General features: G+C 49.9%; 1 pseudogene; it reads right to left on the bottom strand.

Moving 5' to 3' along the window:
* Positions 1 to 13,383: 13,383 nt before the first annotated feature.
* Positions 13,384 to 15,570, bottom strand: LOC118991335 (TAR DNA-binding protein 43-like; annotated as a pseudogene).
* Between the last annotated feature and the right edge of the window lie 3,051 nt (positions 15,571 to 18,621).

Genomic DNA, 18,621 nt, shown 5'->3' with positions numbered 1-18,621 from the left:
CCTCTCCTTTCCAGTTCCCTTTAGCAATTTGGAGTACAGGAGATTAAAGTCTTTTGGAAATTTCCAAGGTCAGACCTCAACTAAAATAGGATTAAGGGGGTAAGGGGGAAGGGAAAAAAAATGAGGAGAAGGGTTTTCATTCCCTCCTTCCCCCTTCTCCTAACCGTTTGGAGTAAATTGGAAGTTATTTCTCACAGTCCCCCTCACCCCTGGCCAGTGGCCGCCCTTCAAAAGAGCCGAGGTTTAAAAACCTCCCAGTCCCCTTCTCCTCCCTTCCCCTCCCCACTGTAAGGAAAACCGGAGTGGGGAAGTTCAAGGGGAAGCTGGGGTCCCGTCCAGGCCAAGTACTCCAGGGGGCACTGTGACGCTCAGGGCTTTGGCTGGAAGAGGCAGCTGGCTTGATCACCGCCGTGGGGAGAAAAGCCTCCGCGTTTGTAACCATTTTCTGTTCAGATGTTCCAAGCCAGTGTTCCAACAAAGGAAGTGGAACAGGGAAGCCTACTATTTTCCCCTTCGTCTTTCTGTGCCCCACGTGTAACGTTTAATTTCGGTACCGAAGACACAAGGCTTTGAATAGGAGACACACATAAAACAGCTTGGTGAATGTTTCTCTCTCATTCTTCCCTCCCTTCTTCCCTCCGTTCCTTCCCTCCTTCCTTCCTTCCTTCCTTCCTTCCTTCCTTCCTTCCTTCCTTCCTTCCTTCCTTCCTTCCCTCCTTCCCTCCCTCCCTCCTTTCTCTTTTTTTCTTTTTCCTACCCCCTCTCTGTTTCCTTCTTTCTTTTTTCATGGTTCCTTCCTTCCCCTCTTCTTCCCTTTTCCCTAATTCTTCTCTAGAAACAACAACAGAAATCACATCTTTCTACCTACCTCGGTTGTGTTTCTTCTTGTCCTTAATCTGATCCATTCTTTTTTAAAAAGTCCTCCTGCTCGCTGCTCGCCTGCTCATTCATGGGATTTGAGCAAGGAGCACTGTCTCTCAGTACCTTGTGACAGATCTTACCAGTAATTATGTGGCAACTTCAAAGCAAAACTATTTTGTTTGTGTGCGTCCCCCGTCTCTCTCTCTCTCTATCTTTCTGCACACACGCACACACACGCACACACACTTCTAACCCCACTAAACCCAAACAAAAAATCCTTTTCAAACAGGGCAGAAAATTGAGTTGAAGTTAGCAGCTGGTATTTCAAATGTATGATGATTGCTAGAACCTTACAAAATTTCTGGGGAAATAAAGAATCCTGTAAAAAATAGCATTTAAAAAAGAAAAGAAATAGAAGTGCTTATCTGACTAGTTTCCATTAAAAATGTTTTTTGATGATGCCCCCAAATGTCAACATTTTAGACAAGGGATCAATGACAAAAAAAAAAAAGAGGTTGAGATCTACATTTGAGTTGGATCTGCCAGAACTGAATCTGACAATGGTATATTCTAGTTCCCAAAGTGACTTGGTCCTAGCAAATGTATGCCTTTGGAAAGGCTACTGTATGGCAAAGAGCAAACCTTTTAAATAATATTTTTATATCTTAAAACATTACCCACCCCCAACTTCCAATTCTGCCTTGTGTCTTCCTGCTTTTCAGTGATCAGAGCTGAGTCTCCAGGTTTCAAAGGAAAATAACATTCATTCAATAACATAATGAGCAGCAAAGCTGAATGTTTCATTGACGAAATGTTTTCCAGGGATTTTCACTTTATTATAAATTAAAGTTTTTTTTTTTAATCTCAGGAACTAAAAATAGTACAAAGGAAGGAAATCAATGAAGAGGCTGAAAATACTAAGAACTATTATTAACCAAATCCTCCCCTTTTAGAAGGACTGGAGCGTTCAGGAGCCTCCGAAGTTCCGAGCAAAGCGCAAAGGAAGTTTACTTCTAGAATCCCAAAGATTTGTGTGGTGTGGGAAGCTTATAGGCATCCAAGCAGAGAACGAGGCACTTGTAAGCATGGCAGACGGTATGACACGTATGTGTGTGCGTGTAGTTTGTACCATTTCCCCACGTATGTGTCCAAACCTGTAGTCGATCACTAGGGAAACCGTCCCCATGGTGCAGTCGGAAAGAAAACATCAGACTTCTGTCCGTGATCAGCATACTTCCTGCAAACATCACAAACAAAAAAATACACCGTACATTCTTTTCAAGAAAGACATCCCGTCCCTTCTGCCAATGTTTTGCCAATACGTTGTCCAGTGTGAAACCTGAAAGCGTATAGGCGAAGTCGGCTGGAAAGAAGGCCCCCTCGGCGGGAGACTTCCTGTGTTCTCTCTCAGACTAGGCGCAGTCGGTTAAAACGGAGAATGCCGGTGTCTTCTCCGGGTAGACAACCACAACAAGGAAAAAATGCAATCGCCTGGGGAAAAGAAATGAGCCCGTGTGAGCTTCAGTAGAGGTGCTTATTTTTGTGTGAAACGTAACAACCTAACCACGAAAATATACATTTGTGAGCTGTATTCTTGCTCCTTTGGAAACGGGCTCATTTACTTCAGTTTGATGTTTCACTTCCTTTATTTATTTAATTTTGGGGCCTTTGTTGTGTTAAAGTCCTCTACCCTAGCCCAAGGTCAGAGACCCCTTTGTGGATGGTGACGTGCTGATTTAAGGGGTCCGGATTAACAGTGCCCCAAACCAAACCTCCAGAGAGTTACTATTATCACTGTTATTCAGCAGCATAACACTTGAACGCAACAACGAGATGATGATAATAATAAAAGCAATTACAAGCGATCGCTCTCAGATTTCTGATTTTTGCCTTTAAAGACCTAAAGATGAGTGAAGGAGAAGAAGCTTTTATTTCTAAATGCCTAGGCCCACCAGGAGGATATTAATATGGCAAAAATCAATTGCTTCCATGCCTGAAGCTAACATGAAAGTTTTTTCTGCAGTTTTGAAACCGGGGACACGTTTACTCTGGGGACTGAGAGGCAGGGCGCTGTCTAGTCAAAGTGGCCAGCAGGTGGCACTCTGCTCCTGGTTACTGCTCCTCGGCCCGATTTTGTTGCTATGCTCGGCCTAGCCTGGGCAGGCACTTGGGGCTGATTCCGTACAGTCCAGGGTATCATCAGCAGACCTAGAGAAGGAGAAGAGAAACCAAGGCAAGGAGCTGTGTCTGTGGGGCTGGCTTGCTTTTGAGGAGCTTGCTAGAGCTGTAAAAACACAGGGTACCTTGATCATGGTGTGTTCTGGCCTGCCACAGAAGACAAGGCTTTGTAAGATACCTAAGTCCTTCCAGATATTGGGGTGGGGGGGTGGGGGGGGGGTGGGACACGGATTCTTTCATTACCGGTGTCATTTCAACCTCTTCACATACTCTGTGGTCATGAAAGATGTTTTGGTTTTTGTCAAACCTTCGAAACAATGTTTTTTTATTATTATTATCGAGAGTACATTGTAACAGTGGGAAGGTGCGTGGAGGAGCAGGGAGAGAAGAGAGATGATGAGTGTGTGTGTGTGCACACCTGTATGTATGTGCATGACATGGTTAGAAACAGGGAAGGTGATCGACACACGAATATAATAGATGCTACACAAAGGAGAAAACAAGATAGACCGTCATTACAGAGTCCCGAGATCCGAATCAGAACTGGAGACACGTGACCCATCAATGGCTTTTCCTTGGCCACTTCCCAGTGGGAGAGGCATGGAAGCCAATTACAGGTTAGCTGCCCAAGTGCTGTAATTTCTGGGGCAAGTTCGGCTGCTACGGCGCGTTGGAAACCGGACGGCTTTTCTGATCTGAGGCGTGTTTGGCCACCGCGCTCTGCCGAGGAAGGGGGAGAAGAGGAAGTTTTCATTTTGGCGGAGGCTTCAAGGTTTTCATAACATAGCTTCCAAATGTAGTCTGAAAACCTCAAGAAACTGGAACTCGGCCAACGAGAGCCAAAGAGGCGAAGGAGGACCAGGAAGCGGTGGCGATCAGGAATGCATTAACAACAGAAATCACAAACCTGCCCCGCGACGCATCCTGGAGTGGACGAGGCATCCTGGAGTGGACGCAACCCAGCCCTTTGTTTCGTTTGTGCTTCCGAAGCTCCACATCTATACGAGGCAGTAAAATCTGTTTTTGTTTATTCAGTGTACTATTTTAGGGTCCTGAAATGGGAGTCGGGAAAGACAGTGGTCCCAATGGCATCCCTCGGTCAAGGAGGTAGTTCTCTCCAAGGCAGGGATAAGTGTTGGCCTTCGGTACTTTGTTAAAGCCGGGGGCGGGGGGGGGGGGGGGGGGGGACNTTTGTTAAAGCCGGGGGCGGGGGGGGGGGGCGGGCACGCTGGGTGCTTTGCATCGAACATCTCATTTCATCGTCAGGGAAATTCATGGGAAAAGTTTTACTATTGTTCCGCTTTACAGACAAGGAAACTAAGTCTCAGAGAGGTTAGGTCACTTGCCCAAGATCACACAGCCAGAAAGATGCAAGGGTAGAGTTCAAACACCTGGCAGAGTGAGCTTCGTCCTAGACTGTTTGAGCATGATATTCAAGCATAGCTTTGCAGGCAAGAAGTGGTTCTCCGTTCATGAGGAAAACCCACTGAGCTAACAGCGTCCTTGCAATTTCCTTAGGGTGCTGGCCCCTGGGAAGAGAGGCTTGAGACACTGAGTCCCAGACGTGTAAACTTACTGTCCTCACGAGACACCATGGAGGTAGGGCTGACAGAAGCCAGGAGTTCCTGTTCAGCAGTGAACTTGGCACTGCAGTCCTCCAAGAGGAGGAGAAAACCAGAGCCTATTTGCCCGATCAAGCGATACGTGGGGCAGAGCAAATAGGGTGGGATGGCATTTCCCTGGAACCCTGGGATTTGGAGGGGAAAGCCTCTCCCAGGCCTCAGGGTTCTTTGCCAGCCCTTCCCCGATGCCCCTTTGTGACTCAGCGCTGGCTCTCGGGCCGTTGCTGGACAGGAACACGACCAGAACCTAACGGCAAGGAAGAGGGAGGCTGCTGTCCAAGAACCCTGACCTTCACGGTTCTTGCCTGCTCACCCAGCCTTCTCTGTGACCTCGAGGGCTTCTTCCAAGCGGCTTGTCTGGGAAGGCGAGTCGGCTGGGTGAGGCTATACAGGACGACGTTAGCTTGCTGGGGAACTGTGGGTAGAACGGTTGGGCTGGAGTGACCTGGCGAGGACAAGTCGATCTCCTTGTGTGGGAACCAGGGTAGGGCTGACTTAGTCTTCTGTGCACTCCGGGGCTGGGGGCTGGCGGTTGCAATATGCCTGCCTTTCTTAGGATGTTCAGTACTCTGCAGCTCAGCCATCTTACTGAGGAACACTGAAATGCTTTCTACTTGGTTGCTGTGTTCCCTGCAGGGCCCTGCCCTGTGCATGTATTTATTCCATTCACTCAGCCACTGTTGGTGGAGGGCCTGTTACAGGCCAGGCCAGGCTCAGAAACTCAGCACCTAATGGATTCAGGTGCAGTGAGGGTGATGAAGAAATAAAAGGACATCTATGATAGGGCCATCAGTGCTGGAGGGGTGCAGTTGTGATTGTGGCAGGGAGGGCATCTAATTCAATTCTTTAGGTGGGGAATGGAGGGGAGGAGCAGGGAAGGCTTCCTGGAGGAGGTGACATCGTACCTGAGACCTGACGCTGAGTGGAATTAAGCAGGTGAAGGTGGGACAGAGAGGATGTTTCAGGGAGTGGGAAGAGCACACCCAGAGGGGCCAGTGGTGAAGACAGGAAGCAGAAGGCTGGCAGTTGTCAGTAAGTTATTGGCTGGGGGTCAGGCAGAGCTGAGGCCAGAGAGTAGGCAGAGTCCAGGTCTGTGAGCCGCCGTGCTAAGGCGTTCATTCTTCATCCAGATGACAGTGGGGAGCTATGGAAGAGTTCAGGGCAAGGGGTGGGCCCAGCCAATCCCAGCTAGACCTCAGTGGACTGGGAGAATCATGCTTTCTTAAGGAGTAGCATCCCCCCCCCAAAAAATATGGATGCCATCTCTGCTTCCTGGCTGCTGCTGCCCAAGGTTCAGGGGCACAGGGACTCGAGACAGGAGAGGGGTGCCCTCGCTGTTCAAGTGGAATTGCAATGTTCAAACCAAAGCAAAACAGGGGAAGGGCCAGAAGGCCCAGCCCAGTAGCCACAGAACTCAGGAAGAAAGGTAACAAACTCAATGAGACAGTATCTTATATATTGTTCTTAGTACTGTTTTCAGGTGGGGAAGCACGATCTCAATGAGAAATGCTTTTGACAGTTCACGGCAAGCAGCCCATGTGGGCAAACGAAACATTTTAAAAGACACAGATGAGAAAAAGACATAGCTTTCTCTCCCACCCCCCTCAGAAGGACTTTACACCGTAAGCATCTCTTTTACAAAGGGAGAACATCTTGCATGTTGTGACCGATTTCCCGTCCGCCTGGCTGTCCTTCTCCAGTGGAAGTAATTGGGGGAGAAAGGTCTGCAGAGTATAAACTTTGATGTCTGGGGGAGGGGGGGCACCTTTTCAACAAATGTCCACCGCAGACACAGCGATTGAGAAAGGCACACCCGTTTCGGAAAATGCCTGCTAATTAAATGAATGTTTTCAACTGGAAAGCATGTCTGAGCTGCTAAGATACATCCTGATGAAGTTGTAAGGAATGCTTTAGATGTTGGCCTGGAATGAGCGTTCATATACTTGGGCCTCCTCAAGTCTCAGGCACCACATCTGTCTCTTGCGTTCACTCATTCACTCACTCACTCACGCATCCATTCAGCACATGATTGTTGAGCCCCCTGCTGAGTGTTCTGCGTTGACCCAGGCTCCGTATGGGGACTTGCCTTCTAGGGAAGGATAGATCTTTGCTAAGGACCCTTTTGGTCAGGTGTTCTTATTAGTGAACTTGAATAAAGAGGGGATACAGCTGGGTCCTCAGAGAGACCAACAGACTCGGGTCCCGGCCCGGTCTCCTCTATCTCCAGACTCAGTTTCCCTTCCCATAAACTAATCCTAGCAATGGCACGTCCCCCACACGGCGAGAGTGGCTTTTAAATGAGACAGTGTATGGGAGGCGCTTCGTTTACTGCTGGACCCACCGCCAGGAGTTCGCATGGGAGTTATGCTTACCCGTCCAAACCAAGGCCGTCCAATCATTTTCAAAAATAAATTCATGCTGTGGAAAAAAGTAACAAAAGGAGAAGCCCCTGAAATAAAAAGTGGCTATTGTCCCTTTGCCCTACCAGCTGATGTCACTTATTATAATAATAAAAGGTGCAAGCGACTGCCCACCCCACGTGGCTTCAGAATGAGAGACGAACCGATTGACTTGCTGCGCTACGAAGTTCAGGGTAGAGATATTTTCACGTGCAGCTGGGCCTAGAACTTGCAAGCGGACCACCAGCCCATGTCTCCCAGCCTCTCAGCTCTGCTGCTCCTGCCACAGGGTCATTCTTAGGCCGCGTCCCCTTAGGGCCGATGATGGCCCCAGGGCACCTCCAGCCTTTCCCCCTTCGCTCAAAGTTCTAGGGAAGGCCCAGTTTTGATTCTGATTGGCTGGCTTGGGTCATGTGCCCAACTTGCTGGGTCTCGGTGGATGCTGCTCTCCTATTGGCTAGGCCTGGCTCAGCTCTCTACTAGGGGAGGGAGGCGGAGTCAACCCCACCCAAATCACAGGGGCTGAAGGAAGAGGCCCTGTTAGGAGTGCCCACCTGCTGACGGAGCCCCGAGTTGCCAGGACCAGCGGGTCTTGATCACACACCACCCAGAGGCTGTTACTTTCCTCTACCTTTGCTTGCGCTTTTGAATATTTACTTCTGAGCTTTTTCTTTGTGTGCGTGTCTTTCTGTGTTACCATCTGTTGTGTGTGGGTCCGTGAGGGAGTTGTGCGCATGGAGTAGTGAATGCACAGGATGAGGAGAGCTGGCTTTTCTTGAAGTGGTTTCTTTTGGGGGGGCGGGGGGTGCATTGGTGTCCCGCCTTCACTGACTTTTATTGTATACTAAGAACTGGATCTGGCTAGGATTCTGGGGATGGTAAATATTGAGCAAGAGACTCTTTGAAGAGCCTGGAACGAAATGATAATTACTGGTAAGCTCACATGAAGGGAAAAGGAAATGCTCGAGCTTTCTCTCTCTCTCTTCCCCCCCCTGTAATTGTGTGTGTGTGTGTTTAAGAAGTCTGTCCAGGAAAAGTCCAGCCATCGTTAATACAGTGAGAATGGTGTGCAACACTGACATAACCTGGCTGTCCAGGAGGGTGAACTGGATCGCACAGGCGTGAACACCGACAACTTCATTGCACTGGTCAGTGGGAGCTGCAAATGCCGTTGACTGAGCCTGTGCACTGTGTGGCCGTCACATTCAAAATGACTGAGCGAGAATGGAAATGCATCTGCACTAAATTTTGCACTAAGCTTGAGCATTCCTGCATGTATGTGTACACACACGTATACATATATAATGTGTATATACACATACCTATACATATATGTACACACACATTCCCAAACTGATTTAATTGTGGGGGACGAATAACCATAAACATGGAAATCTGTGGAGCCAAGAGCTTCCTGAACTCTAGGAATTCACTGCCCTGAATTTTGTTAATGGAAGACGGGCCTGTTTTGCCGTTCGTCCTGTGTGGCTAGTTAACTTGAAATGAACGAAAATTAAAAATTCACTTTCTCAGTTGCACTGCCTCGTTGCAAGTGGCCAGCAGTCACGTGTGGGCCACGGCTGCTGTGCTCCGCGGTGCAGCTGTGGAACTGGTCTGGGATCTCGGAAGGGACTGTCGGGCCGCACCTGGACCAGCACCACGGAAGGTGTCTCAAAGAAGAGCGTCGTCCACTATGTACTTGCCTCTTCATCTTCTGGGAAGGGGCCGCTTGGTGAGAGGAAGTTTCCCGGGCTCCACGCCACGTGAACTGCAGCAGAAGTTACCGGGAGATCAGCTGGGAATCTTTGAAACAGTCCAGGCAGGACCGGTGTGGGATTATGGTTGTCCCTATGGAAAAAGCCACGCAGGTTGTAATGGTCACGGCAGCTTTATTGACTCCGCGGTTCCTGTGCTCACAACTGTAAACCGACTTTGCCCGCCCTGTACGTTTCCCTGATGGGTGTTTTGGGTGCCCATGGATGTTTGAGAAGCACAGAGACAGACGTGTGAGGAGATTGGGGGCCACCAAGAGGTAGGTCGAGAATGCGCGGAGAGACTCCCTTCCCACCGGAGAACCATCAGCTGCGACGCAGGCAGTCGGTCTAAGGCAGCGGGCAGCGGCGTGAGGTCCTGCTGCTCCACGGTCACAGACGCTCTCGAGGACACGCGTGTTGTGAACACTTTGTTTGTCAGCGATCGATGAGGTCCTCCTTTCGAACTTTTCACAATGCTGTCTCCCCCGGGCTCCCCCGCACGTCGTGGGGAGACAGCACCCTGAAGTTTGGACAGAGGGCTTACGATTTTCCTCCCTTCCTTGCCGCCTGTTGGTGTTACTCAGGCTTTTCTCCCTTTGTACCTAAAAATAAAAATTAAAAAAGAAAAAACCTTTACTCTCCATGCATGAGAGTTATGTGTAAAATTTGTATTTTTAGTTCCTTTGTTCTCCTTTTATTTTTTCAACTTACAGCACAGAACATTAGTTTACACATTGTTCTATGTGTATTCACCCTTATATGTTTCCTGTGACATTTATCTCTAACGATCAGTCATCTTTATTGCAACATTCCATTTACCCATCCATGAATTCACCCGCCCCTGTTCACCTTTTCACGTTTTCCTCCCCATTTCACCCCATTCTCCTTCAGGATGGTTCTCCCTCCCCTTCGCCAAATCGGTGGCTGCCTCAGGTCTTTTGCACAGTCTGTTTCCTGGAACAGCCTTCTCTCATCATCGTGTCAGGGCTAGACCCCCCCCATCCCTTACGCATCTTCTTAAATATCTTGTCTTCAGAAACGTGTTGCTGTGGTAGCCCATCTACATAGGGTTTCTCCACCCTGTTTAGTTCCTTCTATTTTCTAGCCCTGCCTCACTTTTGTTGCTCTTGTAAAAAGAAATGGCTCTAAGAGAGACAGATAGATGTAGAGAGTTGAAGACATGCGGAGAGAGGGAGAGCAGCAAGACAAAGAGAAACAGGAAAAAGAGAGATGAGGACAGGAAGAAACAGAGAGAAGCCCAATGGAAGAGAGAGGCTGAAGAGAGAGACAAAAGGATCGAGACTTCCTCCCTGAGCGTGGAGTCCCAGAAGGTGCCACAGGTGAGAAAAGGGACCCTCCCCCAGCTGCCCGAAAGGGTCCTCTCCCCTGCGACCTGGACTGTGTCTCACTCGCGGGGAGAGGCAGTGTAAGTCCTCAGGGCCGGTTGCAGAGCCCGCATTGTCGGGGCTGTGCTTTGCTGCCCAGCGGCCAGCGTCCTCCCTGCTGTTCGGATCAGAATGACGTGAGCCGAAGTGGAAAGACAGTGCACGCTGCATTCTGAAGACTGACGGAAAAGCGGACGCGAGCTATCGCGTGAATGATTTTTACGCCGGTGACACGGTGGAGTGATAGTGTTTGCGGAATGTCGGGTTAGAGAGAAGTGCCCTTGAGACGCGTGTTACCTGTTTATTTTGGACTTGCTTTGCTTTTTTGGTGTGGTTGCTAGAACATTGAAAAGGACGACGGTGGTTTTGCGTGGTCGTTCTCTCTTGGACGGTGCTGAACCAGACCCTCACAAGCAGCGGGACATTTATGTGTGAAACCGTCAAAAAGGCAGCAGCAGCCTCCGCTCCCCCATGGTCCCCCACCCCCGGCCTTCCTTGCTTGGCGGAGCTCCATCTGGGGCTTGAGTCTTGCACGGTGCCATGGCCATTAGCACAGTACGTGGCAGCAGGTACAAAGCCCCACCGAGGCCGCCCCCGCTGCCCCTGCCACGACCCCCAGGCCGGGGCCACGGGCTCCCATGACCCGAGGCTGGGCTGCCTTTTCAGAGAAGCACTGAGTCGTTGCCACTCGGAACAACCACTCACCGGGCGATTCTTTGCAGCTCTGAGTCCGTAAGAGTGCTTTTAGGGAGCAGAAAATGTTTCGAGTGAGTTGGGAGCGATGAGTGTTTTTACCGGAATAAATATTTCGCTCTCCGTCTGCCCCTGATTATATCAGACTGCACTTTTCTCTCTGAATGGGGTTGAGGGAAAAACAGTTCATTTAGAGCTTGAAAACACTCATCTTCGATTTTGCACAAGCCTTTCTCTTCCTCTAAGTAGCAACGGCTGCGTTGACCTGAAAGCCTGGCTCTTCCTCTTGGGCCCACCTCTTTTCCTTGGTGTGCCTTCCAGAACAATCTCGCTTCCCTTCGACCTTTGCTCGGCCAAGCAGTTTATCTTGCTCATAATAACAGTGGTCTGTAATGGGGGGAGTGCTTTCATGTCACCTACGCTCACCCGACATGGATGAAATCGTGAGGTGGGAAGTGAGCCTCCTGTCCGGTCAGCATCGGGCGGGTCCTGCTCTGTGCCGGGTACTACGTGAAGAGCTTTTCTGTCATTCTCTCCTTTAGTACATCCCACGGCTTCATGCCGTAGGCACTGTGCCCGTCATAATACCGATGAAGAAATGGAGGCTCAGAGCAACAAAGTGACTGCACTGTGGTCTTGCAGCTGGACAGCCTTGGATTGGATCTTTGGGCTCCAAAGTCTGTGTCTGTCCTAATTCGTGTCTTCCCCCATGTGTGTATAGCAGTGTGGCACAGGAGAGAACAGGCACAGAGAGATGAAGGGGCTGCAGCTGTTTGCAGTTTTTCAGGTTCAGGTGTTAGTCAATGCCACGGAAACTGGATTGCACCCGAAAGGGAGTTTAATGGAATGGAAAGTGTAGCCGTAGGTTTGGCTTCAGGCAAGTCTTGATCTAGGAGCTCAATGTTTTGAAGAACCCAACTTTTTTTTTTTAAATTGAGGTGTAATCGACATGTGACATTGTGTTCGTTTCTTTTCTTTAAATCAGTTTTATTTAAGAATTTCCAACCTTGACAACTCTTATAAAAGCATCCAAGCCCAGGACACGGAATTGCAGCACACAGCATTCTCGTGGGGAGCTAACAGACATTCGAACGTCCCCCTTCTTCCGGACTCCCCCAGCTCCCCGGTGCAGACTCCCAGGTACTCCTGCAAAGCACAGCACAAGCTCAGTCCACGTTTCAACGTGTCAGCTTCGGTTCACATTGCCACACTTACAGATCAGTGACAGAAGGGACACACACACCACGGGGCATTGACAAAGGGATAGGGAATCGTTTCACTTAACACGTTCACCTAACGTGGCTTCGCTAAGAAAAAAACCCTCACTTAACGTCTTCCGCGGATGTGGATGGCCTTTGAATGCAAGGAACATTCGGCCATCACTTGCTGCAATTGCTGTCTGTGCACGGTCTCCCCAAAGCCACAGGAGGGAGAGGTGCATCTCGCCAAGGGAAGAGATACCCGTTTCGCACCACCATCTGGGCATGCGCTCTCTCCTTTTCTCACTCGTACGAGCCTTTCACGCCATCAATCTCCCACAAGGTTTCAGGAGTTCCAGCCGCCGACTGGTTGCATATCGCAGCCTTGCGTTCACAGCGTTGGTACTCAGATCCGTGAAATAAAGAGCAGCGGGTAAAAAGGGCACACCCACTGTTGGAGACAAGGCCTGTGCCCTGGGCCCGGTGATGACCGAATCTTGAGGGAGAAAGCACGTGGACAGATGTATTCCTAGGACAGAGTAGTCACAGTGCCACTGTCATGGAAGCGCTTCGTCCATAAACATTGGAAAGGAGGTGAACTGCAGAAGTTAAAGGAAGGCTTCGTGCTGGGCTTCTGCATGCGGAGGGAGACAGGCGTTAAAACACGAGAACAAGGGGACTGAGCACTGCGGCGCCATGATCTCCAAAAAGGAGATTTTCCTAGGGGAGGAAAATCCATGTGGTGGGGTTCAAGTTACACCAGGGAGAAAAGGATGCAGTTCTGACCCGTGTTTTCTGTTCTGAACAAGCAAAGAATTCACTGGACAAGTCCAGGGATAAAATTCTACAGGAGAAACTACTTTTAAAAAATATTTTATTTTACTTTTTTTTTTTTTTCAGAGAGAGGAGAAGGGAGGGACAAAGAAAGGGAGAGAAACATCCCTGTGTGGTTGCCTCTCTCATGCCCCCTAGTGGGGACCTGGCCCACAACCCAGGCTTGTGCCCTGACTGGGAATCAAACCGGTGACCGTTTGGTTCGCAGGCCAGCACTCAGTCCAGAGTCACACCAGCCGGGTTTACAGGAGGAACTTTTGATATCAGTTGCTGTGTTGGTAGTTCACTTTTAAAGCCACCGTATTTCAACCCTTGATGTAATAAAACTTATAAAATTTCTTCAGCTCTTCCTCTTTTTTTTCCCCGAAAGAAAAATGGTCAAAAACACTGCTAAATATACTCCACACCGAACAAACCAATTTTGAAACTTCTTTGTACATGTGTATTTTACAACACACTTACCATGCATTGAGAAAAATTTGAATTCCCACTGTCTCCACTCCCCAGCTAGAAGGTCAGAATCCACGCTTGGGCCGCAGCCTCCATTAAAACCACTGGCTGACCCTGCATTTGAACCTGACCCCCAACCAGCTGCTGCACCTGGAGTAGAACCACCACAATGAGAGTTATTTCCAGACCGGAGGCCTGATCTGGCTCCCTCTGCCTGGCACCTTGGCTTTCGGTTTTTGGTTCTGCCTGACGTGCCCATCACACCCCAGCGGTTCTACCCTCATCTCGGGATTAATGCGCAAAGCACTCAGCTCCCCCCCTCCCCCCAGGTTACTACCTTGATTGTTTTCCAGGCCAGCTCCCCCGATCTGCCTGTTACCAAATCCACCCTGGTTCCCGGAGCTGCCTGGATCTCCGCCACAGCTTCCAAGTCTTTCTGACGGTCTGCTGCTATGGCGCCGAGGCTCATCGTTGGCTGTGTGTATGCTCATTCCTTCATGATCAAGTCCTCTCCACAGAGAGGCTGGGCAACTTGACCGTCTGCAAATGTAACAAGGGAAAGCCCAGAACTGGTTTGGGAACAAAGACATCCGCCGTTTCCGTCCTCTGCATCATGCCCAGCAAACACCTTTCTGCTTCTCAGAGGCTCCTCTGGGCTTTGCTTGGAATGAGGAAGTTTGCAATCACGCCTTCATCCAGTCATGCCTTCATCCATCCGAGTCGATCAAAGCCCAGAACAAAGCCCAGCCCTTCTGAATGACCAGTCTTTTTTTTAAAGATTTTATTTTTTACTTATTTATCTTCAGAGGGGAAGGGAAGGAGAGAAGGAGAGAAGGAGAGAAATATCAATGTATGGTTGCCTCTCATGAGTCCCCTGCTGGGAACTGGCCTGCAACCCAGACATGTGCCCTGAGTGGGAATCGAACCTTGATCGTGTGGTTCGCAGGCCCGCACTCAATCCACTGAGCTACACCAGCCAGGGCTGAATGACCAGTTTTAATCTCTCTCTTGACCGAACCCCAGGAACCTCTCCAGAGGCACTGAGGTGCTGTTTTAGATCCTGTTCCTCGTTTTCCATGGGAGACCCCACACTGTTCAATCTGCTGTCTTCTGGGTGGGTCTTCTCACCTTCACTGCTGACGAGGCATCATTGGTCTCATCCATTTTGCCTTTATTATCTTTGGGACAGTTGACCTCACGGACCAGATTTCCGCAGCCAGCACTGGGAGCATGCAGAGCTCCACCAGCCAGCCCGACACCTGTCGTACACCAAGACCCTCCTGAAGGGCGGCCCACCTGGGCTGGAGGCTGGGCCACCCAGGTGGACCGTCCCACTGGCTTCTGATACTCTCTTTCAGGGGCCTCGTCCTGTTCTTCTTCTATTGCCCGAGGGTATTCACACAGTTTTTATGTTGTCCATGGGGCCGCCGGTAGGAAGCCCAACAAGGAAACAGCCTGTGTAAGTTCAAGGTCTGCAACATGTTGATTTGATGACTACAAATTTATAAATTGCACTACAGTCACCACCAACGTGTTAGTTAATGCTTTATCGCATCACATAATGATTATCCTTTTTTTTTTTGGTGGGGGGATGAGAACAATTAAGACCTAGACCTAGTCTCTTAGCCACTCTGAGGTTCACACTACAGGGTTGTCGACTAGAGTCAGGTGCTGAGCTTTCGTTCCCGGGGACTTACCTATCTGCACAACTTAAATGACATCTCCCCATTTCTCTCCGAAGGTCCTGACTTCCCCATTGGATTTCCCTCAGTCACTCAACAAACACTTGTTAGCACAGACTACTAACCTAGCCCTGTGCTAGATTTGGGATCTGGGTACGTTCTCGTACCAACCCTGGAGTCTCAGCTTCTAGGAGAGTTGGGGAGAGACTGCTGGTTAAAACAGAAAATCACAACAGAACTTGGTATCCATTTGTCATCTGTCTGTCTGTCCAGCATCCACCTCTAACCCACCCTCCCACCCTCCTGATCTAACTATTTCTGTCTCTCTTAGTTGCTTGTATTTTTGGACTATTTGCTCCCTAGGCAACTGCACAGAAACTGAGTCACACAGAGACGCTCAGCCTGTGTGTGATACTTAACCTTAAACTTGCTGTACCTCGACTTGCCCACAGTGATGCGGGAGGCCCTAGCTTCGAACCCTCGAAGCGCAGCCCTGGAGGTCCTGGCCTCCATCGTTATGTGCCGAATCAGACTGGGGCCCACCCTCAAAGCCCCTGCCCAGCGCTGCCGCAGCGCCTGCTGCCCTACAGAGCGTCTGGGGCTTCCCCCGCACACGGACGTCTTGTTCTAAGCTTCTCACAGAGTCGATCTCTTCAGAGATCTGCCGGGGACTCTTGTACGCACAGCCCTGTGGTTTCACTCTCCGAGGCTGACTGCCAGCCCTGCTTCACACGGACGCCTCTTGCCTGGAGAGCCGAGGTCCCCCTCCGTCCCTGTGCTGGTGACCTTAGGCTCACGCACACTGTATGACGCCCCGTCCTTCTTGCCTGGCAGTGCCTACATCTTTTCAAATGTCACCTCCGCTTGTAAAGCCTTTCTAGGTGATACAAACCCTCACACGCTCACATCCACTCACTCACTCACATGGACACACAGACCACGTACCCCCCACATACATTCACAGCAGCCTCCTTATTCACACACATGCATATATGTCACACATTCACTTGCATACCACTCATTCACACCCGCACATACCAGTACACTTTGGTTTACACACTTAAACATGCATCTGCACAAGCACAGACATTCAAAAACAGCCTGACCCACACACCCTTGCACAAACTCACACGCACTTGCACGCACACCAGTGGGTTCCCTGCCGCAGACACACTGTGGGCCTGTGCTGGCTGCCACTCACCAAACAGCTCTGTGGTCCTGGCGGAGAGGAAAAGTTCACATGAAAATCAGATTTGGCAATTACAGGATTTTCTGCAGGCACTTTTTTTTTTTTTTCTGGGCTGGACTTAAAAATGAAAGAGGCCCAGGAGGTGAGGGGCTTCCCTGGGGGTTGGGAAGTAAACAAAACCACATTTAAGGGAGTGAGAAACACTCCCCACACTGCTCTCAAAACCCGCTCGGTGGAGGAGAAGAGGACAGGCCACACCACGCTCTTGTCCAGCGTCCCGTCTGACCTTTGCGTCTTTGTGCGGTGCCGTTGGTGGGTTTTTCAAGGGCAAAGCCGCAGCCTTTCCTCTCAAGGCCCCATTGTGATCTGGAACAGACCTTGAATCTCATCCAGACCCCTTTCGCTCTAGCAAACATGCGCTGAGTGTCGAATTCGCGCGGGCTTTGGAGAAGCCACCTGGGGACCTGGGGACACGAGATAGGCCAGAGGTGTCCAGGGTGGCAGGGGAAGAGCTAAGTATTCTCCAAGGTGGATTCCTTGCAGGAGACGGAAAGCTAACGAACCATCGAGGGGTTCTGGCTTCAGGCACTGCTGGATCCCAGGGTGCAAGCAGACATTTGTCATGTAATCGCACTAAAGGTGTGGCGTGGTCAGGTGTGGTCTGTCACCGGAGGGCCACCACGGCAGGAGCCCAGGCAGAAGAGCGCAGTGGCTTGAACTGTGCCGACGTGAGGTGGGGAAGAAGCAAAGGGCTGTGTGAAACAGATGCAGCGATCGGCGAAGACTCGGTGGTGGGGGTCACAGGAAGTGAGAAGGAGCAAGAACAATTTCCAAGCGTCCGGCTTCTACATCCGGATGGTGGAGGCTGGTTATTCCTCTTCCCTCACCCGAAAAGGTGAGTTGGAAAACTCTGACCGAAAGAGGATGGTTCTTTCCCTGCCTCCCCAGCATTACTGAGGTATAGTAGAAAAATAAAGTGATAATGTATTTAAAGTATACAATGTGATTATTCGTGGTACATATATATGGTGAAAGGATTCCCACTGTCAAGTGAATTAACAGATCCATCACCTCCCCTCGTTACCCCCCCACTCCTTTTTTGGGGAAAACACTTAATTTCTACTCCCTTAGCAAATTTTAATTATACATCATTATCCACTGTAGTCAACTCATTATATGTACAAATGTATATGTATATATAACACAATATATGTGTATATATAACATGTATAACATATATAACATATACATGTATGCGTGTGTGTGTGTGTAGATATGAGTACGGTCAGATCCTCAGTCCTCACTCATCTGATCACTTCACTCTTTTGCCAGCCCCTCCCTGTCCCTGTCCCGCGCGTCCCAACAGCCCCTGGTAAACACCATTCTAGCCTCTGTGTCCAACCCAGATGCCACATATAGGTGAGGTCCCACCGTCTTCGTCTGTGTCTGGCTTATTTCACTTAGCATAATGTCTCCACATTCACCCGTGTTCTTGCAAATGGCAGGATTCCCTTCCCTTTAAAGGCTGAAGAATGCTCCCTTGTCTACATATTACCCCACATTTTTTTGATCCATCCATTCCATGGTGGACTCTGAAGGCTCTTCCCATGCCTCGGCTACTGTGAGTCCGCCCCCACGAACAGGGGTGCGCAGACCTGTCTCCGACCTGGAGACTTCACGTCCTGTGGGTGTAGACCTGGTAGTGGGGCTGCCGGATCGCGTGGCAGTTCTATTTTTAAGTTTCGCAGGAAGCTTCCCACGGTTTTCCACAGTGGCTGCGCCGGTTCACAGTCCCACCGACACTACTGCACCAGGGTTCCCATTTCTTTGCGTCCTCGGCAGCATTGATCTCTTACCTTTCCGATGACCGCCATCCTAACAGGTATGAGCCGGCCTCTCCTGGTGGTTTCGGTTTGCATCTCCCTGACCATCAGTGATGCTGAGCCCCCTTTTCACGTGTCTGTTGGCCGTTTTTTGTGACTTCTTTGGAAAAATGTCTATTCAGTTGCCCATTTTTAATTGGGTCATTTGGGTTTTTTGAAATTGAGTTGTAGGAGTTCCTTGGCTAGTCTGAATATTTACCCCTCATCAGATGTGTGGTTTGCAAATGCTTTCTCCTGGTCCATAGGCTGTCTTTTCATTTTGTGGGTGGTTTTGAAGCCTCTGAGTGTCCTTCACATGGACCACGTGTGGTTAAACTCGCCTTCAGGAGCAACGCTGTTTTGCCAGGTAACCCACACAGGACCCTGAAGGTCCGGGGTTCTTGTTATCACTGCAGAGATAATGTGCTGGGGGGTGGGTCTTAGTAGTAGCCACATGGCGACCTGGAGAGAGACATCACTGCAGCACTGTTAGCAGCGCAGACCTGGCCCAGG

The sequence above is a fragment of the Sturnira hondurensis genome, unplaced genomic scaffold, assembly GCF_014824575.4.
Source record: "Sturnira hondurensis isolate 20B ecotype Veracruz unplaced genomic scaffold, ASM1482457v3 Scaffold0007406, whole genome shotgun sequence".
Lineage (NCBI taxonomy): Eukaryota > Metazoa > Chordata > Mammalia > Chiroptera > Phyllostomidae > Sturnira > Sturnira hondurensis.
Note: the sequence above shows the minus strand (reverse complement) of the source record. Positions and strands in the feature narration are given on the sequence as shown.